Source organism: Vombatus ursinus, unplaced genomic scaffold, assembly GCF_900497805.2.
Source record: "Vombatus ursinus unplaced genomic scaffold, bare-nosed wombat genome assembly UNPS02014167.1, whole genome shotgun sequence".
NCBI classification, from domain to species: domain Eukaryota; kingdom Metazoa; phylum Chordata; class Mammalia; order Diprotodontia; family Vombatidae; genus Vombatus; species Vombatus ursinus.
In genome coordinates, this window is record NW_020953945.1 from 1,151,029 (window position 1) to 1,179,009 (window position 27,981).

General features: G+C 47.4%; 1 protein-coding gene across 2 annotated transcripts in view; it reads left to right on the forward strand.

Moving 5' to 3' along the window:
• Nucleotides 1-207: 207 nt before the first annotated feature.
• GNB1L (G protein subunit beta 1 like) overlaps nt 208-27,981 on the forward strand; it is a 150,085-nt gene continuing 122,311 nt past the window's right edge. Inside the window, exon 1 of one of the 2 annotated variants that reach the window (XM_027859435.1) lies at nt 208-281. The gene's annotated coding sequence lies outside the window, so the exon portion shown is untranslated. The remainder of the gene's footprint in view (nt 282-27,981) is intronic. The other variant, XM_027859436.1, reaches the window with a different exon arrangement.

Sequence of the window (27,981 nt, forward strand, 5' to 3'; positions counted from 1 at the left end):
AAAGCATAGAGGTCCAATCGGTCTTCACTCGCTCGCGGGCAGCCTCGGTCCCGCCGTCCAATGAGGAGCTGCCTGCGCCCCTTCCGGGCTGGAGCTTCCGGCCCCTGGGAGACACACGTGGGCCCCGCCCTCTCCGTAATGCCTCGCCAGCTGGCGCGCATGCGCGCGCTAGACCCGCCCCTCCGCGGTCCCGGAGCGTCTGTGGGCTTCAGCTGGAGCGCATGCGCAGCAGCCCGCATGGAGGCCGGACCTTGACCTGTCAGTCGGGGGCGCGGCCACAGGTTGGTACCTCTGGGTCAGGGCGGGAGGGAGGACGCGCGCAGTACGGGTGGGGTGGGGTATGGTCGAGTGGGCCGGGCCCTGCCCTCCCCGCTCCCCGGAGCGCAGGAGGACGGAAGGCTTCCCGCGCTCTCGGAGGGCACTTCCGGCGACCCCGCGCCGGGCACATCCGGGGGCGGGGCGGGTGACGTCATGGTCACGCTGCTGGTCACGCTGCTGGCCTCGCCGTCTTCTTTGTGTCTTTGCCCAGGCTAGGGAAGGCCGAGCTGGGCGTGAGTGCCCGGGGTCCGCCCCGCTGGCCGGCTCTGCGCCCTTCGGCGCTCCGGTGAATTCCTTCCTCCTCGCCTCCCACGTGCACCCCCCCAAGGTTTGGAAGTGGAGGAGGCGTGTCAGTCACGTGACTGTACTCCCTCTCTTCCCCCCCCCACCCAGTGATATTGATGACATTTTACCAGTCCTTCAGCCAGTCAAGCAGCCAAGCATTTATTAAGCACCGTCTGTGCCAGGAACTGTGCCTGGGAACACAAAAACCAAAGGGACACAGCCCTGTCCTCAGGGAGCTTCCAGTCTATCAGAGGGGACAACATGAACAACCTATAAGCCAATACAAAATCCACACAGTGAATACAAAGTGGAGAGGGCTGGTGATCTGCAGAGTTTAATGACGACTGCTCAAGTTTTAAGGTTTTCAAAACCCTTTACATACATTATCCCATTAAATCCTTAACAACAGCAGCCCTGGGAGCCAGGCCAAGGCCAGGGAGCAGCATGAGTTAGTCTCCGCATTTTGCAGATGAGAAAACCGCAGGTCCAGTGACTTCATAGAATCCCAGAATTGGATGGTGCCATGCTCCGGGAAAAGCCCTTAAAGTACACCGGTCAGGTGGCCGTCCAGGCTGACCTTAAGAATTCCCTCTTTGGATAGCGCCGGGATGCATGTTACCTTTCCCTCACAATGAGCCCCCCTCTGCTCTTCCTCTGACACGTCCAGGCGCTGTTCCCACAGTAACTCACATTTCTAGAGCGTTTTAAAGTTCAATTTATTAAACATATATTAAGCACCTACCACGTGCTGGACACTGTGCTGAGCTCTGGGGATACAAAGAGGCAAAAGACAGCCCCTGCCCTCAAGGAGCTTGCAGTCTAATGGGGGCAGGGGGATGGACATACAACATGAAAACAAATACATACCAAGCAAGCTATATACAGGATAAATAGGAAGTAATTAACAGAGGGAAGGCATTGGAGTTAAAAGGGCTTGGAGTTAGGGAGATCTGAGTTCAAATATGAATGCAGAGACTAGTGGCTGTGTGACCCTGGTCGAGCCACTTAATCTGTTTGCCTTTGTTTTCTCATCTGTAAAATGGGGATACTAATAGCACCTACCTCCCAGCATTGTGAAGATCAAAGAGATAATGGTGATGAAGGGCTTTACAGTGTCTAGCACATAAGAAGCTGTGTAAATGTTAGCTATTATTATTGTTGTTATTATGTGCATTTTTTTAACCGTGATCCCTTTTAACTACTCTTAAGAGAGTGGGGTCCAACTCAAAGAGAAGGGACCTGGGCAGCCTATTGATTTAGAAAACCACAAATTAACATTATCAGTGTTGAATTGTGTTTTTGTGTATTTTATTAAACATTTTCCAATCATATTTTATACTTCTGTTCTAAGACACTTTGCCACCACTTATTAGAGCAGATTTGTCCGTCTTTAAAAGACGTGATATAATTTTCCACGTTGATTTCAAAATGACAAAGAAAGTCTAGGTCATTTCAGTATTTACACACTAGTCAGAGAACTGTTGAGTGCATGCTGTGAATGGAACACTACAACCTGATTTCTGAGTGGGGATAAAGAGCAAGGTGTTTGGGCTGTTTGAAACAAAGTTTAAATCAGGCCTTTGGGACCTCGATTCGGGCCCAGGAAGGGGGTCGCTACGGCAACTGCATTCTGTGTATTAAGGTTCTCCAGGACTTTGTAGGAGATTGGATGTTAGTGGGAAAGGAGGGGATCAGTGAAGATGATTCGAAGATCTCTCATCATGGAGGAGGAGGGTGCTTGGGGTAGATAGAGGGGAATTTTGAAGTGAGTGAGTTTAGCAAACAGGCAGACTTGGTCTCTGACCTGAAGAAATGTGGTGTTGCAGGGGACTGTAGGGCGCCGCTGAGAAGCCGGCCTAGAGATACCGATTTGGGAGACGGTCAGGTCTGAGCCAGTGAGCTTCCTGACACATTGAGGGTGCCAGAGTCCAGCATGAGTCTGCTACCCTGGTCATTAGGCACTGAGTATTGACGGAAGCCCTGCTGTGTGCTTCATCCCACGCTAGGCAGCTCAGTTCAACAAAGTCTTACAGATATGTCTGTATTCACTTATGGACTTTGTTAGATCTGTGATGTCACTGCTGAGGGTACCCTCTCCTCTGGTGCAGATTGCAGCCCACTCGTACTTTAACCTGTGTGATCTTTGCCCGAGTGTTTATGTGAATCTTTCTTAGAGGTTCTACCCACTGGGCTAGAGGCCTTTCCCTATTCATCTGTCAGTTGGGGTCCGAGCACTTATTAACTATTTCACATGCCTAGTGTGTGCGGGGGAGATGTAGCAAGGCCAAGATGTGGCCTGTGTTCCAGGCATAGGCCTCCGGGTGTGTGTGATTCTCTGTGACTCGCCCACCTCCTTTCCTCCTCCTGGAGAGCTCTTTGACACTTTGTGGGTACACGTCTTCGTTGTCCATGCGCTGCAGCCAGACACCTACTGCATGTCTGCTCATTGTTGTATGAGTGGCTTCTGTGATGTGACGTCATGGAAGAGGATTCATATGAAGATGATGGGCCTTTGGGTCAACTTGGGGCCCCTGGATCTGCTGGTCAGTTTTTCCAATGCAGTCCAGCCTGCCTCCCTCCCCTCCTCCAGCTCATTGTCCATCTGCTGTCCTGGTCCAGAATATAGGTACTGAGGTCATGCTAGAGGACCTGAGTGGGGGGGGGGAGAATGAATGCGTCGTCAGCTGGGTAGTAGACATGCTTTTTCATGTCCTTCTTTCTCTGATCCCTTGTGAGTGGCCGTGGGTCACACTGGGGAGGCTTCTGACATGATCCTGGGTTCCATTCATTTGGCAGAATGCCATCCACCATATGTCATCCTTGAGTGGAATTTATAGGGAAATGTCTCTGGGCATCGTCCTCCTTGGCATTGATAAACACTGTTGGGGAGCATGAATCTCCCTATCTCAGGGCTCATCAGATAGTGATCCTCACGATCGCTGGGCCGAGGGAATGTTGAAAGATCTCAGCGTAAGTATGGCGGATGCCTTGTTGAAAAGCTCAGCCCATGTAGCAGCGTAGTGCTTTCGCACATAGTAGGCATTTAGTGTAAGTTCCTCAAATTGAATATTCTATGTGTGTGATGTTATATTAATTATATTATGTTATGTTATATCATGTTATATTATATCATTATACATGTGCTGTATTGTGTTAGAGCCTAGGTTCTGTTGAATTTACAAAAGGAAGGATTGTGGTGGTCTGGGCTAGTCAGGGAAGGCTTCGTGGAAGATGAGCTGGGCCTTTGAGAATAGATGGTATTTATATTGAGGTGGTGGGGGTGGGGCACAGTGTGTCTCAGATGGGAGGACAGTGCAGAGGGAAGGAAGCGTGGCCTATGTAGAGGCCGGCTGAGAGACTGCGCTGACCAGAGCACAGAGTTTAGGTTCAGGAGGAACAGTGAAGCAGCAAGCCAGAGTGGAAAGGAGACTGAATTTGTGTTTAGAAACCTGGTTCGAATCCTGTCTCTGCCACACGCTTATCTGTAAAATGAAAAGATGGTCCTTGATGACTTCTCCGATGCCTTCTGGCTCTAAACCCCATGAAATTAAGGTGGGGCCAGTGGATGGACTGCTTGGACGCCAAGCTCAGTCTGGATTGGAACCAGTAGGCAATAAGGGACTGTCTTATTTTCTTAAGTTGAGGAGTGACATGATGAAAACAGTATTTTGGAAAGATTAATTTGGCAGCGTGAAGGATGGGCAGGAATGGGAAGAATTTGGAGGCAGAGAGACCAGTTTATAGCCTGGACTGGGGAGGCAGCTTTAGGAATGGAGAGGAAGGAATGGATGCAGAGAGACCACGAAGGAAGGATCAATGAGATTTGGAGGAATCCAAAAGAGAAGAGCCAAAGACCCCTTGTCTGTGTCCAGCCTGGGTGCTGGGGCGTTTGGAGGACTGTTCGCATCTGATGGCATTGAGAGCTGGTTGAGGGAGCAGATGAGTGGACAGTGCCTCCACTAAAAATCTGTTGGGGTCTGGAGTTTGGGGGAGGGTCGGAGATGGAGATTGGAGGTTCACTAGACTTCCTGGCCCCACCACTTCCCACTGCCATTAGACTCCAGACCCTGCCACTTCTGACCTGTGAGCTGACTACTTATCCTTCCTGGGCCTCAGTTTCCTCTTCTGTTAAATGAGGGAGCAGATGACCTCCCTTCATTTTGGTCTGGAGTCAGAGAACCTGGGTTCCCTTCCCATTTCTGTGGTTTATGGTCTGTGTGGCCTTGGACAAGTCAATGTCCTCAAGGCCTAGTTTCCTCCTTTGTGAAGGTGGGAGCTGGCCTGGATGCCTCTGAGGTGTCTTCTAACTGGAGGTGGGTGGTGCTTGGAGAGTTTCTCTTGAAAGTGATTTGTTTGCAAATGAAGAGTGTGCCGAGCCCTGTGCTAACCAATGGAGAGACGTGTACAGAAGCGAGACAGTCCCCGCCTGCAAGGGGCTTACATTCTGGTAGGGGGAGCGATGGCCGGAGAAGGATTTGGGGAGATTCAGAGATAGTGAGCAGACGGCCTTAAAGAGCGCCTCCCACTCTGAGGTGGAAGATGCCCTTCTTTTTTTTTTAAAAGTCTCATTTTATTTAATTCTTTTTTTTTGGAGGCAATTAAGGTTAAGTGACTTGCTTCCAGGGCCAGTGCTCTGTCCACCGTGCCACCTTGCTGCCCCCACTTCTTTTTCGTTTAAATGTGTTTGTATTGTTCGTTATTTTGTACTCGACAGACACCTGCTTTACCTCTCCCTTCTCCCCTAACTCTCTTTCCTCTGTGAATTTAAAAAACAAAACTCTTCAATGTCTAGTGATCCTGTTCAAGCAGAGCGAATCCACACTGACTGTGTCCTCTTTCTGCGTCTGACGTGTGTCACAGCTCTGATCGGCGGCTTGGCTGGCTTTATTTCAGCTTTGTTTACGTCTGCGATCCATCCGACTTGGTGGAGTTATGTCCACACTTGACCAAGGCCTGTTGGCTTTCTATGAGTTCTTCCCAGGATCCTGGGTTTAAGCTGCAAGGGACGACGTCAGAGGCCTTCTTATCCAGCACTTGAGGAAACTGAGGCCCTTGTGGATGAAGTGACTTGCCCAGAGTCACACACACATAATAAGTGTAAGAGGTAGGATTTGAAGCCTGGTTCTAGGGCTGGTGCTCTTTCTGTGCAGTCGCTGTTTTGTTGGCCAGTAGACTGTGAGCTCCTGGCCCTTGTGTCTTTTTATCACCAGCCCCGCACACAGTGCCTGGGTCGTAGTGGTACTTAGTAAATGTTTCTCGCTGATTGGCTCTCATATCTGTCTGTGGCCAGACCTGGGCCCACTCGTGCCCCTGTCTGTCTGATGTGAGCAGGAGGTGCGCTTGAGGATGCTGCCAGACATGCCTGGCTGATGACCGGTGAGCCAGAAGTCCGCGGTCCCTCCACAGAGAAGCTTGCTGCCTCAGTTACTGGCACATTCTGGTGTAGATGCATTAAATGCCCTTTGTCTGCAAAGATCAGGAATCACTTAGCAGGGCTGAACAGTGCACGTGGTACCAGCCCGTGCCCAGGCCAAAATGAAGAGAGAGAAAAGAAAACAAGAAAAGGAGAGAGGAGCAGAGCAATGGGTGAAGAGGGAAACGAGGAAAGAGAGATACAGGGCCATGTGATTAAAGAGACCTGCCCTCAGTGGCTGCGCCCAGGCCGTCGGGCACTGATGTCGAGCCACCACTACTACAGATTTATATTTTCCTTTCTATGTTCATAGAATACTTTACCTGAAATAATAATAGTGTGAGTATTATATTGCTGTTTTACAAATGAGGAAACTGAGCCTCAGAGAAGTTTGAGTAACTTGAAGGTGACACATCCTGGTACAACAGTCCAGGTGTAATTGAATTTTGGGTCAGAAGACTGAGGGGAGGGGGTGACATTCCTGGCTCTGTGTGTGTGTGACTTGAGGGAGATGTCTGTAAAATGAGGGGAGGTCGTAGAGATGATCTCTAAGCTCCCATTGGGATTGACGCTGGAACCACGATTTCATTGGTTTGGGGAAGTCCCAGGTGAGGAAACGCCCTACACCAATGCAGGTCAGCACCTTCCTCTTCACTTACAAAGTCTTCTGGGGCCAAACTGGGTAAGTGACTCGAACGGCGTCAGTCACACAGCCAATCTGTGTCCAGAGTGGGACTAGAATCCATGTCTTTTTGCCTTCAAGTCCAGCTGTATGTCAGCCGTTCTCAAACTTGGTCTCAGGGCCATTTTCTACTCTTAAAAATTATCAAGGACCCTCAAAGTGCTTTTGTTTGTGTGGGTTATAGCTGTCCATATTTACTGTATTAGAGATGAAAATGTTTTTGTATTATTGTGATAATAGTTTTGACTTCCTGGGCCCCCGATGAGGTCTGAAGGACCCACACAGATTCGTGGACCACCCCTTAGAATTGCTGCACCACTCAGCCTCCTGCTAAGGTCCCTGTCAGGTCCCTTGTCCTGGATGCGCCAAGGGGCCCAGCTGGACAGAAACCCAGGCCTTCTGATTCCACTTGGAGGGTGCTGCCTCAGAATGATCACGGGCCTCGTCCACCTTCTCTGCCGACTGCTGGGTTGTGGCTTACATACTGACTGCTTCGAGGCTTCTAACTCTTATAAAGTAGGATTAGAGGAGAAACGTAAAGTACAGGAGAGATTAGACACTTAGTTGGCTAGTCTGTCTGTGCTCAAAATGGCTGCTATTTCCCTGTTCCAAGAGGCATTGAGCACCCACTATGTTAATTCTTGGTTCCAGTTAGTTACCAGATGATCCAGCATTAGTCACAGGCAGCTAGGTGATGGAGAGAAGGGGCGAGGGAGGAGGAGATGTTTGGCGAAGGTGCGGCTGGACTCACTCTTCGTAGGAGTGTGCTAGAAGAAACTAGTTCTCCTTCCAGTAATGTGGTTTTGACTCTCTCTACCTTGCTGTGTAAATACAGATAAGGATCTAGATTTGAAAACCGACATGCAGATTAGACTTAATCAGGGCTGACATTTCAACATAGATAACACAGAATATAACATTTGGGAGAGATGGAGAGAGAGATAGAGAGAGACATAAACACACAGACAGCAACAGAGAAAGAAAGAGAGATAGAAGAGGGAAAGAGAGAGAAAGAGAGGAGAGAGTGAGAGACACACATGCAGAGACAGCAACAGACAGAGTGAGAAAGAGAGAGAAAAGAGTCAGAAAGATAGAAGAGGGAGGGGAGAGAGAGAAGAGGGTGAGAGAGAGGAGAGAGATAGAGAGAGAGACACATAGAGATAGCAACAGAGAAAGAAAGAGAGAATAGAAAAGAAAGAAAGAAGAGAGAGAGAGATCTCATCTGTGTGAGGAAATGGGAACCTCACCGTGGCTGCAGGAAGATTCTCTCTCTAGCCGTTTCAGGGGAGGCTGGCGAGGGGCGTGTGACTGGGGTTCTCCAGGGAGGAACAGCGTTTAGGAGAGCCAGGACATAGGCAGAGTGGTGATGTCTGTGTCAGGGGCTGGTTGGCCCTTGGCCGAGGTCCAGCTGTGAATGTTGGAGCATAGAAGGTGGGCCAGTGATCTGTGGCTTCTCCGTGTGGGTGTGTTTGACTTGAGAGAAGAGTTGAGCAGAGTTAGTGTGGGGCTCTCCCCTGAGTGTGGGGTGCCTGCGGAATGGGCTTCTTCTCTCTGTGTCCTGTTTTGTCAGTGTGGTCTCTGGCAGCGTGTGCTGTTTGCTGCCACCCCTCGCCTCACATATATCCACCATATACCAGTGCAGAGTTGAATCCAGCCATGAGCCAGAATCCAGCAGACAGAGAAGGAGGCTCAGGCCCGGTCTACTCTGACTTTCCTGAATCCTGGCCATAGCTGAGCTTGGTTGGCTCCTGGTTTCCTTTCTCATGCCAGTCAGTTTGGTTCAGCCCCCTTATTTTACAGGAGAGGCACATACGTTGTCAGAAGAGACTTTCTGAAGGTTGCGTAGCGAGTTACCGTCCAGGCTAAGAGCAGAACCCAGCTCTCCTGACGACCTGCCCAGTGATTTCTCTTCTCCGTTATGGTGTCTGCCATTTTTATTTGTTTAAAATATTGCTTCCTGTGATACTAGGGCAGGTTGTGTTGTGTGTGACAGGGTGTTGGAGACAATAGTGAAGTCCTGGCCTGTGATAAAGCATTTATGAAGAGCTTTCTGGCAGTATAACGTATGCTATTCTAGCAGTGAAGTGAAATTACTCCTAGAGTAAGATTGGAGAGCAAGAAACGGCAGGTCTTTAGTGGCATGACCCACTGCAGAGGTATCATTCACATGGCCTGAAACACTCTTTTTTTGGGGGGGGGGGGCATTTGGGGTTAAGTGACTTGCCCAGGGTCACACAGCTAGTAAGTGTCAAGTGTTTGGTCTGAGGTGGGATTTGAACTCAGGTCCTCCTGACTTCAGGGCTGGTGCTGTATCCACTGCGCCACCTAGCTGCCCCCTGAAACATTCCTGAGTTTAGGTCTGTACCAGATTAAAATGGAATTGGGAAATATTTAACAAAATAAATAAAAATACAATTACATAGATACAAAACATGCAAAAAGAGAGATAATGTCAATATGTGGTTTTCTAAGTCAATATATGTCCAAAGGGATCCTTCTGTATGGTTTAATGGCCCCTGTTTCTTTTTTTTTCCCTTTTTTATTGGTTTTTAAATAATATTTTCCCCCAGTTATATGTAAGATAATTTTTTTACCCAAAACATTTAAAAAGTTTTCTTTTAATATTTAATTCCATTATTCCTAAATATAATAGCTACCTAAGATGACCCTAAACCAAAGGTTCTTTTTTTAATTTTAAGCTTGTATTTAGTATTTTATTTTTCCCCAGTTACATGTGAAAACAATTTTAAACCAATTTTTATTTTTTCGCATTATATTTTATTCTCCCCAGTTATGTGTAAAAACAAATTTTCACATTTCATGTTTAAAAAATTTTGAGTTCCAAATTCTCTCACTCTTTCCCTTCCCCTCTCCATGGGATGGTAAGCAATTTGATATAGGTTATACATGTGCAGTCTTGCAAAATATATTTCCATACTAGTCATGCTGCGAAAGAAAACACAGACAAAAAAAAACCACAGAAAAATTTAAAAAGTGAAAAAAAGTCTGCTTTGATCTGCATTCAGTCTCCATCACTTCCTTCTTCAGAGGTGGATAGCATTTTTCATTATGAGTCCTTTAGAATTGTCTTGGGTCACTGTATTGCTGAGAATAGCTAAGTCATTTACAGATGATCATTGTACAATATTGCTGTTACTGTGTGCATTATTCTCCTGGATCTGCTCACTTTACTCATCATCAGTTCATGTAAATCTTCCTAGGTTTTTCCAAAGCCATCCTCTCTGTCATTTCTTATAGCATAATAGTATTCCATCACAATCATATACTACAACTTGTTCAGCCATTCCCCAATTGATGGGAATAATCTCAATTTCCAATTTTTGCCACCACAGAAAGAGCTGCTATAAATATTTTTGGACATGTGGGTTCTTTTCCTGTTTTTATGATCTCTTTGGGATACAGACCTAGTAGTGGTATTGCTGGGTCAAAGGGTATGCACAGTTTTATAGCCCTTTGGGCATAGTTCCAAATTGCTCTCCAGAATGGTTGGATCAGTTCACAACTAGTGGCCCCCATTTCAATTGGAGTTTAGTGGAACCACCACTGGTTTAGTGGAAAGAGCCCTGGGTTTGAATCCTGGCTCTGCTACTCACTGCTGGGTGACCTTGGGGAAGTGGCTTCCCCTCTCTGGGCCCTTGTCTTTTCATCTGTAAAATGAGGGGTTTGGACTCTGATCATTCAGATCCCTTGTGACTGTAATTGAATGATTTTATGATCCGGTCATATTCGTGACACCACGAACACCTAAAACCGAAGTGAACTGATATCCAAGCGCAGGGAATAGCAGACTTAGTCAAGAAATGATTGTTTTGGTAAGGCTAGAATGCAAATGGCCGGGAGGGGAGTTTGAATGGGCTTGGCTTTCTAGTGAATGAATCCCCTGTACTGGGAACATAAAATATTCATTAGTCGGTGCCTTTTGGGGGCTTCTTCATGAATGAGTCAACTGCGAAACTGCTGCTTATTCCTTGGTGAATAAAGTCCTGAATGAGGCCATTTAAACTTCTGCTTTCTTAGTCCAGTGAAAACCACCTCCTAGGCCTTTTCTGGGTATTTTGCTGCAAGTGAAGTTGCAGTAACACATTAGAATTTGACCCTGAAGACGCTACTCTCCTGAATTCTCATGTTATTACTTAATTCTCGTCAACTCTGAGGTGAAAAGTAGGACCTTGTAGGCTTGGTAAGCTCTCTGCAGAATGGCAGGATCTTTCTTTGGTAAATATGCCTGCCACACAGCACTTTTAGTGTCTGAGCTATTTAATTGTATTCAGAGATAGAAATGCCTAGCGCCAAAAGAAGCAGACCCTTGCGGCCCTGGGTGACCAGCGAGCTGGCTAACAAGGATTGGTGGTCAGGGACTGGCAGGTGAGATCATAATTAAAATGAAATGAATATACGAGAGATGACCTGAGTCATTCTTGACTATGGTCAGGTTTTGTGAGACTGGTAAATGTCCAATGGACTAAATACTCAGTTTACTCCTAGAAAGTTTTTTTATATGGCAGAGTTGGCCATGAAGGCCCTTGTCTGTTGTCGTATTTGGTTCTATGAAAACACATTTCTGCTTACGTACTAAGCAGATTGGTGGTGTTCAGCTGACTGCTGGGTCAGGCGTGATGTTGAGGAGGTTCGTGGAGAACTGTCCAGTTTGTGTCTGCCACCCTAAATGACATTCTAACAAATGGATTGGAACGTGCTAATGAAGTTACGGCAAGGTGACGCCGGTATTTCACAGTGTATATCTATATAGGCTTTTCCAAATATTACTGACTTGTTAGTATTACCATTTAAAAGGATAATCTCAACACTAACCATTATGGCTGAATAAGAATGAAAATAGCACAGGGAGGAAATCGCCTGTCCTTATTATTAGTTGAATTGCTGATGTATCGGTTCATGGGCTGTGTGCTTTCCAAGCAAGTCAATGTGATGGATGTTAGTCAATGAATTTGACTGAGGCTGACCTTAAAACTGGTCATTACTCCAGATGTAATGTTTATCCTTGGCTTTCCTAGGAGAAGAGAGCGTTTCCTATGGGGGATGACTGTACAGGTGGCTGGCTGGCTGGGTTGTGTACGTAGACCTTTTTACCCCATGCACACATGAAATAATCGTTTGACTGGGGGCAGCAGCTGCTCTTTTCAGGGCCTCTTAGGTTTTGTGACTCTGCCTTCTAGCTTCACAGTCGGCCTGGAACCTTTCACTCTCACAGAGAAAGCCCATTTCTGATGTCCAGACCTGAGACTTAGGCTGTTGCTATTTCCCAGCAGTTCACAGGACGGGCATGCTCCTGGGCGTCAGTGTGCCAAGGCATCCTTAAGGGTTTCTGTCACCTTCTATGCTCAAGCTGAACTTGTTAACTCCCCGCCATTGTTCTCCACATGGGTCTAGAACAGAAGTGTTTGGTTCCCTGAATCTCAGAATCTTAGAGCGTGAAGAGACCTTGTCTGTCTCACTCTTTCTGGAAGCATGTTCAGGCCGATGGGCGGCCTGTTTCAGGACCTTCCTGTGGATCCTTTCTTACCATTTCGTGGGAGGGTCTGTTTAGAGAAGCAGGAGTGAAATCTGTGCAGGCCTTTGTTTGGTCCGGACTTGGATGTCCCGTTGATGGCACTTCTGTTGGTCATACTCCTGAGGGACCATTCTTCCCGTCTTGATTGGATTTTTTCACTTGCTGATCCATCAAGGCCTTGCAGGACAGTGTGTTGTCCACTAGCTGAGTTCAGTGTGTCTTTTCAGGTCTGTGTTACTGATCTGCATCTTTGGATGTGCATAGGCTGGTCTCTGCCCTCAGTTTTCTTCAGGCTCATCCTGAATAATGAATGGGCCCCTCTCCAAGACGAGGTGGAGGAGGCAGCCGGGGACATGGTGGCATTGTTGGTATGGCAGATTCTCCAGGCACAGCAAAGCAGGCAGCATGCTACCCAGAGAGCATGCTGCTCCTCACGGCCCATCTTGGTGAGAGAAGGTGGGGAGGTGGTGTTGATGTGGGCATTGGGAAGCAGATCCTGCTGAACCTCAGTGAGGCCAGTGGTGGGATGCCAGGCTGAAGGGGTCCAGGGCTCATTACCAGACCAAGGTCTTGACTTTCGCCTAGAACTTAATTCAGCAAGCATCCATCGTGCAAGGCTTCATGTTGGTGCTGGGCACACACAGAGGTAAACAGCTGCTACCCTCAAGGAGCTTCCATTCTGCTCCTATGAGTTCTTGGGGCCCAGAAAAGCTGCTGCTGCATCATTGAGGAGTGAGGATGGGTCAGTCTCTTCTTGGCTGGTTGGCAGTTGTCCTTCGTTCTCGAAGATGACCGAAGTGACATCACTGTGTTGGAGTCAAGGTCCAGTGCGTCCAGCTGTGGCTGATCAGACCAAGAGGAGCTCAGAATACTCTACCACAGGTTGGGCATAAATAGCTCATGTGAGCATTTGGGGTGGAAATCCCAATCTATTCTTACCAAGGACAGAAAAGAAACTGTAGGGCGCTGCTGCTAAGTATACTAAGCGCCCTTGGACTTCTGTCCACAGCCAGGCCGCCTGCTGCATTTGCCACATTAAGTTGATATTTGGACAGGAAGCCAAGGAAACAGGGCAAAGCTTTGTGCTTGAAGGCTTTTTCAGCAAGACACCTGGGAAAGGCTCCAAAGCACTTTGGTGTTAAGGTGATGCAGGAGCCTGGAAGATGCCATATTGGTCTTCTGTGGCCACTGACTCAGTCTTTCCCGGTCTTCTTCCTCATTGGCAAGGATTTCCCAGACACTTCTGTATGGAATTCTCTTGGGCCCTTTCTGTGGCTTCACTCACCTGTGTGGTCCCAGTGAGGTCGCCTCATTTTTTCTTCTTTTTTTCAAATGCAGAAAAATGGAATTACTTGAAGAATTCTAAAGGCTTGCTGTTTTTCAAATCCACCTTTATCTGTCCGTGAAACCTCCTCCTTTATGAGCCCAGGTGACTTTGGCTATTAGGAGAAACACTGGAAGCATTGTAAGTGGGCCCCTTTTCCTGCCTTCCTTCTCTGGGGTGAAAGTCTTATAGAAAGACCTCGGAAGGAAAGCGTTTCTATCCTAATTGTCATTAAGTAGCAAGACAGTATCCTTGAGGTAAGGAGCACAACTTGGCCAATCCCCTGCCTTTGAACTGCTGTTTCCTTGGCCGCAAAACAGGGATCATCCTTGTCCTGTGTATCTCGGTGTCCCAGTGGGGAGTGTGCTCACTAAACTGGGAAGCCCTGTCTCGATTTATTATTAGATATTAGAGATATTATATATTATATATCATATTTTCTATATTATTAGATAGCTTTTCTCAACCTGTAAAATCTTCAGTCTTTACAGTTGTGGTACTTACTCCCCATCCCTGCCCCCCCCCAATCTAGCTTTTTTTTTTTTAAACACATTGTTCTCAGTGGAATATGAAGTGAGACTTGTTCAGGAGCCTTCCCTAAAAAGAGTGAACACCAGTTGCTTCCCATGAAACGCCATCCAAGCCCTGAGACATAGAAACTCATCCACCCCTGAGCAGACAAGTCCCTCTCCATACTTTTAGGCAGAACTTAATGAGGAAGCACTAGAAGTCTGAATACTAAGACTTAGGAGAGAATCATTTCTGTCTGATACATGCAATTATGGAATAAGTGAGCTGAGTCCTCTGAAGGGGTGACATATCATTTGATTTCAACTGTGACCAAGTTTTCACCCCATTTGTAATAATTGTTTAAGAACAGCCCCCTCACATGTCCCAACATATTTCCTTATTTTCTAATTAAGTAAAGCAAATGTTGACTTGATTTCATCCATGTCAGTCCTCTCCTCCAGAAGCCTTTCCCTGCCTTAGTAGATAGCCTAGATGAGTCAGTCACTCAGACAGCATTGAGTGTCTACTCTGTACTAGGCATTGTGCTAAGCACTGGGGGTAGAAAGGCCAAAGGTGGGAAAAACAGCCCCTGCTTCCAGGGAGCTCATGGGCTAACAGGAGAGACAACAGGCAAATAACTGTGGACAGACGGGATACAGGCTGGAGAAATGAGGGTCATCTCAGACTGAAGGTATTGAGATTAAGGAGGAGCTGGCAAGGCTTCTTGGAGAAGGTGGGACTCCAGCTGAGAACTGAAGTTAGAGCAGCCAGGAGGCAGAGAGGAGGAGGGAGAATGTTCCAGAAATGGGGGACAGCCAGGGAAGAGGCACAAGGCTGGAGCCAGAGCGTGATGTTCTAGGAATCACGAGGCGATCACGGAGCACGTGGTGGGGTACTGGGTGTAAGAAGAGTAGAAAGCGGCAGCTCCTAGGTTATGAGGGACTTTAAAAGCCATACGAGGGATTTTGTGTTTGATCCAGGAGCTAATAAGGAGCTACTGGAGTTTACCAAATTGGGGTGGAGGGGGTTGACGTGGCTGCAGACGTGGCTGCCGAGGTGGCTTAGAGCCCCCTGGGAGCCATGCGGGTAGAAGCGAAGCATGGAGGTGTGTGCTGCTGTCATCCCATGCCTCCCCCGAATCCCCACCCCAGACCAAGCTCTTAATTCTCTTCTGTAAGTGGATAACTCCCAGACGTGTATGTCCAGCCCTTGTCTCTCTCCGAGCTCTGGTGCTGCATCCTCAGCTTTCCAGTGGGCATCTCCAGCCGGGGTTCTGGTGGGTGCTTCACACTCGACATGGTCCCAACACCGCTCATTCTCCGGCCCCCATCTGCCCAGCCCCTCGCCAACTTTGCCCCTCCCAGAGGTGCGTTTCTGTCAAAGGCATCACCTTCCATCTAGTCCTCCAGGTCTTCTCCTCTCAAACATGTGTATTCAGTCAGTGCAGGCACCTTTCTCTGCCCACATACCATCCTCCTCGTCCAGGGCCTCATCACCTCTCCGTGCACTCCCCTGCAGTAGAGAGGACACACCGGACTCGGGGTTGGGAAGACCTGGGTCCACATACTGCCCCAGATACTTACATGACTGAGAGGCCCTGGACAAGTCCTCTGTTTCTTCACCTGTAAAATGAGGGGCTTGGCCTTCATAGTGTCCAAGGTTCTGGACAGCTCTGAGTCTGTGGTCCTGTCCCACCCAGCTGCCAGATTCCCATTCCCAAAGCACAGTGGCATTCCTTTCTTCTGGAGAAGCTCCTCTGGTTAGCATTTAAGATCCTTCCCAGGCTGGTTCAGACCGACCTTTCCAGACAGATGTCACATCATCCCCGATGCACTCTGTGTTCTAGCTAGCCAAGCTGGCCGCTCGCTGGTCCCCAAACACGACATTCCCTCCTTCCTCTGGGTCTTTGTGTCGCCTCTCCCCCAGGCCTGGAGTGGACTTCTTCCTTGTCTTCACCACTCTGACTCCCAAGCTCCTTCCAGACCCACCTCAATGACGCACCTGCTCCATGAGGCCTTTCCGGAATCTCCCGAGTATTGGTGCCCTCCCTCCAAATCATATTTACCTTGTGTTTATAAGAGAATGTAAGCTCCATGAGGGTAGAAACTGGTTTTTGTCTTGCATTCCTAGTGCCTAACACAGTGCACAGTGCCTGGCACAGAGTCGTGCTACGTAATCGCTTTGTTGATTGAATAAGTGAACACACCCTTCAGTGAGAACTACCCTTTCCTTAGCTCAATGGCCCGTCCGGCTCCGGATTCTGTCCCTGACCAGGACAGGAGAGGTGGGTTATGAAAGGTCGCTGTTGTCCCCCCAACCTGAGCTTTAGAGGTTAGAGACAGGTATCATCCCCCCCAACATTTGGTTTTCCTAATAATCCGTTATAAATCTGCCATCCATGAATTCCTCTCAACAGTTTATGAGGGGCATAAACTGACATCTGCTAGAGCACTCATGCTCTCTCTCAAGCAGAGCAGCTGGAACTTCTTGACTTAGTGATAATTTCATCCTTCAAATGGGAGAACGAGCAAGGGGAAATTCTTTTCAGGAGCTGATTCTCACTAATAGAGGAACTGGTTGCTGGGGTGGAAATGAGGGGAACCTCCACTCTAGAGCTTGTGATAGTGAAGGGGAGGAAATCCTGGCAGAGCCTGCCATGCCTCTCCAGCCCTCTTCCCCGCCCCCCCCCCAAGATTTGAGGAAAACAGATTTCAGAAGGTTTAGGGGAAAAGGAGATAGGATCATGTGGATTCACATGCTATGGGGGAGGGCAGCCTGGGGGCTGTGAGATCACGGTATCGTTGGGTCAGAGATTTAGGGCTGGAAGGGACCTTGGAGGACATTGAGCTGAATCCCTCATTTTAAGGAGGAGGTAACTGAGGCACAGCATCAGTTCAATGACTTTCCGCACAGCCGTTAAGTGTTTCCAGTGGGATGTGAACCCAGGTCTTCCTGACTCCGAATGCAGTACCCTTTCTGGACACCATGTTGCTTCTCTGCCTACAGCATGCTGCGCAGCAGTGAAATTCTGAAGACACGTAGGGAAACAATTCCAGTGGGGAGGAAAAATGAGATGTGTAAGAAGTGACTGATGTTGGTACACAGGAAGCTCACCGACCAATTTAGATGTTAGGAGGAAATGGTCAAAAGAGTGAAGCAAGGCCCAGGAACAGAGGATGGGAACCAGAGGTTAGACTGGCTTTCTAGAAACTCTGTCAGGGCAAACACCTTTATAGCAGCTCTCTTTATTGTAGCAACAAGTGGAAACTGATGGGGCGCCCATCAATTGGGGCATGACTGACCCCATTATGGCCTTTGAATGGGGTGGAATATTATTCTGCTATAAGAAATGATGAAGAGAGACCTGGGAGGGAGGAACGGATGAGGCAGAATGATGGGAGGAGAAACAGGAGAACGGTTTTTACAAGGACAGTTAGTAAAAGTCTGGTGAGAGACTTGAGCTGCAAATGAAGGCGTTTTTTGGACACAACTAGCGTGGGAACGTGTTTGTATATATGTTACAAGGGGTTTGTTTTTCTTTTCTTTTTTTCAAGGAGGGATAGGTAGGTAAGAGAGAAAATCGATTTTTGTTCATTTGAAAAGAAGAAAAAAACGAAGAAAAGACACATTGTACAATTAAAATAACTCAAATCTGATATGTCCAAACGAGTCTTTTAAAAATATTTTTATTGATGCCTTTTATTTTTATATTACATCAGACAAATGATTAATGGTGAAAATGGCATTTGGTGGAAGAAAGGACCTAGACACAGACAACAATATATTCAAATAGCTGTCTAGCTGATATCAATCAGTCAGCCAAAAAAGAGGCTGGAAGAGTCTAAAAAGTGCCTTAGCAAAGACTTGGCTTACTTGTCACGAGGAAGGATGTAGCATCCATAGGCTACGCCACGTTAGGCTGTAAACTGATTTGCCAAATCTTACAGAGAAGGATGACGGCTGATTATGAGAAGTAGCACCTAAAAACATTCGAGACAGTAGATCAACAAGCATTTATTAAGCGCTTACTGGGTGCCAGGCCCTGGCCTAGGTGCTGGGGATACAAGGAAGGAAATGATCCCTATTGGTAATGAGCTCAATTACCTTCCCCTGGAGACATATGAAATAGTCATGCTAAGTCAATTCAGTCTGTGTAGGCTGTTCAATAAATTGGGAATGATTAACAGAGAAGACACTAGAATTAAGAGGGGTTGGGGAAGCTTCATGTGGGAATGACACAAAGGAGGTGCTTAATAAATGTGTATTTGTATTTGTCTAATAGGCAGTTGATTGTCCCATTGTCCATTGTCCTCTACCCTGGTAAGACTTCATCTAGAGTATTGGGTTGGATATTGATAAGTTGGAGAGTTTGGAAGAGGGCGACCAACATGGGGGAAGGCCTTGACTCTGTGTTGTATGAGGGGTGTTTGAAGGAGACGACATAATTAGCCTGGAGAAGAGACTTTTCCCGGGGGCTGGTTTGATGGCAGGCCAAACTGTCCCAAAGGGGAATGGGCTGCCTCGGGGGAGGTGGGCTCCCTGGCCTTGAGGATCTTCCAGTAGAGGCGGAGAAACCATGTCTGGGATGTTCTGGTGGGGATTCCTTTCCTGGGTGGGTCACTGAGGTCTTTGCTGACCCTTTCATTCTGTGGGCAGCATTGACTAAGAGGAGAGATACTGGATGGGGTCAGGAGACCTGGGTTCTTCTTCTGACCCTACCACAAGGTCATGGGACCTTGGGCAAGTAGCTTCCTTCTTTGGCCCTCGATTTCCTGATTGACACTCATTTCCTAGCAAGTAAAGAATTTCCATGAGTAGAGCAGAGATGTTGAGCTACCACCATGTTGCCCTGCGATGGGATTCAGGAGCTCAGAATCCCATTTTCTATTTAATAATCCATTGCTCTTTGCCAGGCACTCTGCTGGGTGCTGGGGGTACAAAGACAAAACAGAAAGAGGCCCTGCCCTCGGGGAGCTTACATTCTGTCGGGGGAGAAGGCATCTACAGATATTAGATACTGAGGCTCAAAACGAACACTAGGTAATTTTGTTTTAGGGGTGAAGCACCAAGCAGTTGTGGGGATCAGGAAAGGCTTCATGCAGAAGGTGATGCCAGAGCTGATTCTGGGAAGCGTCAGTGATGAAGGAGCGCCTGCTGGTCATGGAGGACAGCCAGTTGAGAGGGCCTGGAGGTGGGAGATGGAGTGTGGTGGGAGGAAGAGAAAGGAGGCCTTAGTAGACACGGCTAAACCACAGTTGAGTCTTGAAGGGGAGTAATTTATACAAATAAGCCTGGAAAAGTCAGTTGAGGCCAGCTTGCAGAGGGCTTTACAGATGCTTAACAGAGGTGTCTCCTTTGGGTGCTAGATGTAGTAGGGGGGCCACTGGATCGTAGCGAGTGGGGGAATGACTTGATCAGATCTAAACTAGGAAAACGACTTTGGCCGCGACGTGGGGAGACTGGGTTTGAGTGGGGAGAGCCTGGAGACCAGTGGGGACCTGGACGGTTCAGGCGGCAGGTGGTGAGGGTGGCGGCTTTGTGAGTGGAGAGAAGGGATTAGATGGCAGCTTGAAGGGGCCTTGGCCTCAGACCGGTAGAGAGACTTGCCACGGTCACCCGGCCAGGCAGAGGCAGGCTCTGAAGCCAGGTTTTCTTGAATCCACTGCACGTCCTTTTTCTCCTCCTTGTTGTTGCCCACGTTTTCCAAGGTCTTTCTCCTGGTTAGTGCCCCGCGTGGCCGTCAGCTTGGCAGAGATGACGAAAGGGAACAGGCCGTGGTAAAGGGACTGCGAGAAGACAGGTGAGCTCAGGGCCTGGCGTTGGGGATGCAGGTTGGTCCCGTCATTCAAGAACAGGGATCTCCTCTTTGCATGTGATGAAAATGTCTTTGCTCCACCGTGAATCCTAGATCAGTGTTTTTTCTGCTTTATTCCATCCATTTACACCGGTGGTTCTCCACCCTTTTTAAGTCCCAGGACTTAAGTCCCTACACATGCTCCAGCTCATCGCTCCTTGTGACAGCCTGGGTGACACCCCTGTAGGGTTCAAGAAGAAGGCCCAAGACTGGGTGCCTCTGCTCTGGTCAGGCAGAGGCTCTGATCTTTACCATCTTAATTAGCTGTGTGAGCTCAGATGGAGTGGTTGACTCTGGGTACCCTTCCTTTCCTCTTGTGCCCAATGGGAAGCGTCAGACTTTATGATCTTTGCATTCCTAAGACTTGGCTCCTTGACATCGTGCATTGTTGGTAGAAATGGTCCCATTTTAGGAATCTGGGAATCTTGACTTAAACTAGATTGTCCTAAGGATGGAGTGGAGAGAGGGCAGAAAACCCCTTTCCTTTCTGGGGACCTGGGCCCCTTCCAACACCTGGTAAAGTACAGGTGACTGTGATCCTCAGTAAGCTTTCATCGTATGAATACAAGTAAAGACAGTTGTTCTGAACAAATAGCTCCTAGATACGGCAACTTTGGGTGTGTGAATCCAGGTTGTGGGTTTGGGCTGGACCTGGGTTTTAATCTTGCCTTATTCTCTTACCAGCTGTGTGACCCTGAGCAGGTCACTTCTCTTGAGACCCAAGATTTCTTTCTCTGTAAACTTGCATTCCCTCCACCTCTGGCCTGTGGTGAGGAAAGTGCTTTGTAAACCTTCAAGCCCCACATAGGTGGGAGTGGTTAATTCTTACTGTTATGAGGTGAAGTCCTGGTTACAAACGGGTCCTTGGGTTTTTCTGTTTGGTGTCTCTACTGGAGACCTAGGAATTGACGAAGTAAAGGCCCAGAAAAAGGAAACATTAATGAGATGGTGTTGAAGGGGCATGGAGGTGCAAAGGATTCAGAAGGAGAGGGCTGTTAGGGAACAGAGAGGGAGGCTCCTCACCTCCTGCCAGCCTGGGCTTGGAAGAGTTGTGATTCCTAAAGAGAACCTGGAGCCCTGGGGGTGCCAGTGCCTTGGATTTGAAATCCAGGCTTAAAAAAAAAATGATGTGAATGGGTGCAGTAAAGCAGGAGTCTGTTATTTATTTAAATAGATTTTTATTGATATCTTTTCTTTTTACTTTGTTTAGATTTTCTCCGTATCTCTCCCCTGGCCCCGTCCCAGAGAGCCATCCGTTATAACAAATACTTTTTTTAAAAAAACGTATTCAGCGAAACCAGTCAAGAAATGATTTGACATTATATGCTGCCCCCTCCCCTCACCTCCCAACAATTATTTATTAAGTGCCTACAGTGTGCCAGGCTCGGTGCTAGGCACTGGCGATTAAAATGCAAAGGGTAAATACTCCCTTCTAGGGGAGAGATTGCATTCTGATGGGGGGGGCGGGGAGGGTGGAACAAGGGCATAGGAAAATATACACGGCATAAATGTGGGCTTGTATCTTAGATGGATCTAGGAATTCCTTTTTTAGAATGCTACTCTTTCTTTTTCTTCAAGAATCATGCATGGAGTGGCATAGGTCACTGAGGCTTTACTAGATGGTAGAGAGGGTAGGCTGCCAGGAGGGGCAGGGGGCATACAGAGATTTCTGTCCTCTGGCCGTGTATAACCAAATATAAAATACCCAGGACAACCACTAGTCGAGTGGGTTCAGTATATACAATAGGAGTCGATGTATTTTGATATTGGAAGAAGAATTCCTCTTAGAAAAATGAGCCAAGAAGAAAGCCAGTGGGTGACTCTCCCTGGTCAGACATCTGGAACAGCTGTTGCTTCCCCCTCTTGAAGTGAAAGAAAGAGCTATACATTACGGTAAGATTTAAGAAGGTACAAAGTGTGACCAGGGCATTAAGTAAGGGGGCCATACGATCCGAACAGGGCGCACAAATTGGCGCTGTGATGGAGAGAATTCCGGTCAGGAGAGAAGGTTGTCTTTCTTTTTTCCCCGCAAGAAAAAACAAAGAATATAACCTAGGTAATAAATCTGTTTTATGGTTCACATGAGCAAGGGTGGAGGAACCCCCTTTGTGTTATCTTTTTTATCCAGAAATGGAAGGCCGCTTGATATACAGCATGGGAGCCTCGGATATTAGCCTAATGATACTCAGATGGATTAGACGTCCAGAATTTCTTTAAGCTCAACAGTTGGCCTAGCTGGGGAAATGACTACCTTCTGGAGCCTTTATTACTTTTTCCAGGAGTACTGATGTGTTAAGGCTTTTTGGAAAGCCTCTAATGTGGCCGAGCTGCAGTGAAATTATACCTTCATACTTTGTCCGCTCAGCATCATCGATGGACTTTCTGGAATCGTTTATTTGTACGGAGAAGGGGGATTTGGATGGTTTACCCCCTCCATGCCTTCTTGCTGCCTCTCCTTTGTGATATCAGCTGGGGCCTTCCCACTGTTGGTTCTTCCCTGGTTCTCCGTACTTACCTTGTTCGTATAGACTTGTTTGTGTGTCTCTATCATTGCATTGTGAGATCCTTGAGAGCTGCATCTGTTTTCTGACTTTCTTTGTATTCCCAGTCCTTAGTATGGTGACTGGCACATAGTAGGTGTTTAGTAACTGACTGGGGGTCTGTATATTGACTGACTGGGGGTGGACGGGTGTTCAGGGAGGACTAGCACCTCTGGTGGGTGGGAGGGCTTGTCAAACCCTTTCCTGGGCTGCTCATCTACCTTTGATGTACACCTGGCACTCAGCTCTCACCCATGGCTCCAAGAAGCTGTAGCACACACAGTGGCCATACCCTGCTAAGCCATCTTGGTAGATGGGCTAACCCAGGTTGAGAGTAACCAATGGGAGTTAGGGGGTGGCTACCCCCAGCATACAAAGACTCCTGCCGGATGAGAACGGTCTGTTCCAGTGGCCATGAAGGCGACTGAAGCAGGTGCTGTGGAGTGCTTAGAGCTTGGTTAGACCTTGAAGACCCCAAGATCACCCACCGCATCCGGGCCATCGCCAGTCATCTTAACTTGTGTCCTGCCACTGGACGTTGATGATTCAGGAAGAGAGAGGGAGGCGATGACTTTGCGTAAGCCTGCCTCGCTTACATCCGATTCACCCTCAAGTCAAGATGTCCCCCTGTGATGTCATAGTCCTCTTGGAAAACGCAAGACGAGCAACACAAGCCATTGACCAACTGAGTCCAGGAATGCTTTGTGGTTTGCCCCCTCTGTACCTTTCCCTGTGTAGTTCTTGTTGCCTGGAGCGCTCTTTTCCTGATGTGTAATTCTTCTTCTTTTTTTAATTAAACAATTTATTTGTTAATTTTTAGTTTTAGCTTCCATAAGCTTTTGAGTTTCAGATTTTCTCCCCTTCCCTCTCCTCGCCCCTCCTCAAGATGGTGCACAATCTGATGTAGGCGCTACTTATACGTCCATATTAAGCATATTTTCACATTAGTCATGATGTAAAGAAGAATTGGAACCAATGGGAGGAACCATGAGAAAGAAGAAACAAAACAAAACAACAAAAGAAAAGGAGAACAAATAGTCTGCTTCCCTGATGTGTAATTCTGATGATGACACTCTTTGCTCAAAAACCTTTAGCAGTTTCCTGCTTTGTATATGATGAATAAATGAATGAGAAGCATTTGTTAAGCACTTATTATGTACCCAAAAAAATGGGAATACAAATAGGAAATCAGGACAGGCTAACTTTGCTGTAAAGGAGCTTACACCACACACACACACACACACACACACACACACACACACACACAGGGTTTCAGCTGCAAGTCAGATAAAATACAAATGCATTAGTGTGACATTCAAGGCTCTTTTGCCCATCCCCCATAGTTTGGTGCCAACTTACTTTTCTTCTTTTTTTTCCAAGACATTGAGGGTTAAGTGACTTGCCCAGGGTCACACAGCTAGTGAGTGTTATGTGTCTGAAGGTGGATTTGAACTCAGGTCCTCCTGACTCCAGGGCCAGTGCTCTATCCACTGCGCCACCTAGCTGCCCCAGCTTACTTTTCTCGATAGACTTGATAGTCCAGCCAGACTGGGCTATCAGCTGTTCCTTGACCTTGTCCCACCCTCCCCTGCTCCTTTGCAGGAGCACAGGCCATTCAACAGGACTGGAATGCGTTCTCACCTCATCTCTGCCTGATGAGATCCTTCTGTCCCTTCAGGGCTGGCTCCTCCATGAATCCTCCTCCCCAGCTCAATCTTCTCTTTTCTCTCATCTCTCTCCTTCCCAAAAGTGCCTTGACCGTGTTTCTTCTTTATTCTGACCTACCTTGTATTTGACTTATTTTTGTAGGCCTTTCTCCTCCCCCCGCCCCATGCTCCTGGGGACAGGGTTGTGTATCTCAGCTCAATCCAGTAAACATGTATTAAAGACCTATGTCTCGTGTGCAAGGTGCTAGTGATGCAGAGGTGGGAGCTCGCCCTCTCCTGTGGGGAGATAGAGTGCATATGTGTGTATGTGTCTGTCTCTACCTGTAGGTACATATACACACCGAGTACGCACATGGACGTGTAAGTAAATACCCCTCGGAGTTGATGCTTGGGGGAATCAGGGAGATTGTATTTCTCCGGAGGGGGTGGCTCTTGAGTGGAGCCCTGAGAGGATTCTGGGAGGAGGAGTTAGAAGCTCTAGGATGAGGACCAGGTCGTGCTCACCCTTTGAAGAGAAGGTATTGAGCTTAGCAAGAGTTACAGGGGCCGGAAATAAGGTGGGGAAGAAGGGTTGGAACCAGATTGTGGAGGACCTTCCATCCCTAACACCTCGTAGATGGGGAGCACTTAATAAGCGTGCATGGAATTGGATTGAATCTTGACTTGGCCACATCCTACCTTTTCCCAAGGCCCAGTGCGGACCCCGCCTCCTCTGTGATCTCCCCAGCTGGAAGTGATTTCTCCCTTCTCTGATCTCCTCCAGCACTCGGGTTCTCCTGCTCACTCATATGGCACTTATCACAGGCTTAGACTTTATGTTGTAGAAGGAATTTCTCTTCAGGTATGGGCAGGACGAGCTGCCTCCCAAAGTCTCTTTCAGGTCAGAAATCCGGTGCACTCTGGCCTGGCACAGTATTGAGAGGTGATGCGCTGTTGTTGATGCTTTCACTTGCCATAGGACCTCCCTGATATTTTCATGTAAATTGCCGTCTAGCCGCTTCTCCACCAGCTCTGTAAAGAGGAAATTCTTCAAAAAAGAAAAGCGGGTTATTAACAGTCATATTAGAAAGTATGCCAAATTACTTCTACTGAGAGAAGTGCACATTAAAGCGCTTTGAGGTTCTACCCCACTCACATCAGATTGGCAGAGATGACAAAAAAAAAAAGGGACAATTGGTGGTAGGGAAATGGGAGGATGGGCACACCAGTGCATTGTTGGTAGAGTTCTGAATTGCCCTAGCCATTCTGAAAAGCAGTTCAGAACTGTACCTAAAAAGTAACCAAGCTGTGAATACCCTGCGACCCAGAAAAACTGTTCCTAGACATATCCTCAAAGAGATCAAAGGCACAAGGAAAGTGTGCTCTATAAAAAAAATGTTCATAGTAATCCTTTTTGTTGTAGCAAAGAACTGGACACTGAGGAGGTTCCCATCAATTGGAAAATGACCGAACAAATTACGATATGTGATTGTAGCAGAATATTATCGTGCTGTGAGAAATGATACAAAGGTCAGATTCAGAGAAACCTGGGAAGATTTGTGTGAACTGAGGTAGAGCAAGGTGAGTAGAACTAGGAGGATAACGTAAACAGTGACAACAGTATTGTAAAGGGGAAAAATCCCTTAGAACTCTGATCACAGCAGGGACCGACTGTGAGGTCAGAGGGGCCGAGGTGAAGCCTTCTGCCCCCTTGGTGATGGACTGGGGGAGCAGATCCAGGTCTACATGTTCCTGTACATGGCTAGGTGGTGGACTTCTTTTGTGTGGCTACGCCCTCACTTCTTCCAAGGGAGGAGGTGACACGTTATAGTGGAAAGAGAAGCTCGAGATTGTGATGCCGGAAAAAAAAAATGGAAAAAGAAAAAGCGCAGGAGAGATCAGAAGGCGATTCTGACCCAGGAGACAGCTTTGGGTCGAACAAGCCGGATTGAATGTGTACTTCTAAAAAACAATCTGGATGTGAGGAGGATATTCATGGTTTTGTAGACCGTGCTCCTTTTCTGTTCTTTATATATGGAAATGTTTATATTTGTGGGTATTTGCCAAGTTCAGAGTAACAAGAAATTGAAATTAAACAACCAATGAAACACATGATTGTTTGAACCTGGATCAGAAATGTCTTCTTATCCCTACGAAGTTTCATCGTCATGTCCTGCTTCTGACCTGCCTGGGCTGGGTGGCCCTGGTCTAGGCAAATCCTCAAGAGGGGAAATTGTAGAGAAGGAGCCCCCTGCATTGGTAGGGAGAGTTTCCTCCCCTGGGAGTTCCCTTTATCGAGGAAGCCACAGGTCTAGGGCCAGTCCCAAACCCATCTTATTGTATTTGAGCCAGTATTCTTGCCTGCTTGTGAGAACTTTTTGGATCTGGGCTCTGTTTTCCAACGTGATGTTGGAGAATTTGACCTGACCCCTTAAGGCTGGAGGATTTGGAGTTTGGGGAAGCAACGTGGGTGGGTGAACTAAGATGAGATTTGGCTTCAGAGGAGCCAGCTTCCAGTACTGGCTGGTCCTTTCCTGGCCTTTGGGACTTTGGGCAAGTCACTTCTCTAATGAGTAAAATTAGGTGGTTGGCGTCTTTAAGAATAATTCTATCGGGCTCTTTCTGTCTTTAATGCTTGTGGTGGTCCCAGGTCTCAGAGTCAGATGGCAGATTTCTCCCTGCCTGGGGGATGTTCCTACATTTTCAATCATCTCAGAGCTCCATCCCCTAGGACATTTTGTCAGATGGATATTTTATGGCTGAAAAAGCAAGCACAGTTTGCAAAGGCTAGGATTTACTAGCCTACCCAAGGGCTGCCCAAGAAAAGCTAACACATTTGGGGATGTGAGAAAGCTGACAGCCCTTTTCTTTGCTTGAGTTGGTGGTAGAAATGAGACCATAAAATCAGTGCCTGCGCTAGAAAGATTCTGTTGTGTTCTAATTAAAACAGCAGCAAACCAAATCCACTGTTTTATTTTTATGTATCTTATGAATCCTTATTAAAATTTTGGCTTGTTTATTTCAACAAACAGCCATTAAATTCTCACTGTGGCCCAGCCAGCTGTATAAACAATAAAAGCAGAATGCTCAAGGTTGGGAACAGTTTGAATAAACAAAAATCTAGCTTTTCATTCGGTAAGCTTTTATTAAGTGCCTTCTATGTGTCTGCCCTTCATAAATGCAGCAGCAGAGAGGATTTTGTCCAACTGTCTTCTCTTTATCAGAATCAAGGGAGACATCAGACGCAGAGAGAGATTCTTTCTAGGGATGTTTGCCACTGTCATAGAGTCTGAATGGAAGAAGGATTCACTTTAGGTGGGGAGGGGCTCCTGTTTGTGGGTGTTGTAGGGCCAAGTTCATCAAACCCTCTGTGAGGTCTCCTCAGTGAGATCCGTGACCACCCAAAAGAGATCAGCATAACCATCCACATGGGAAACATCAAATGGATGAAGAATGCTTATTATGTAGTCTATGATAGAGAATTGTACCAAGAGCCTATTGGAAGGTACTTCAGAGAGCTATCTGCTCCAAGCCCTACCTGAATAAGAATCCCTTCTACATCCTACAGAACAGGGAGGGATCCAGTCTTTACTGAAAGATCTCTTGGGAGAGAAACCTATCACCTTCATATGCATAGTGAGTTGGGGCCAGAATTGAAGAAAAGAAAAAGGTGGATGGGACTTGCATTTCCGAGCATGTGGAATGCTTTCAATGATAAGAAAAACCTATCTCAAAAACCACAAATTTAATAACTGTCAACAAAACCAGCCACCTCCCCCTGGGTGCTTCTGGTGCTTGATCACCTAAGGGGCGCCTTAGTTCTTAGCCAGGCAGAACCAAACATTCACAGACGACAAATTAGCAAGAGAATGCTGG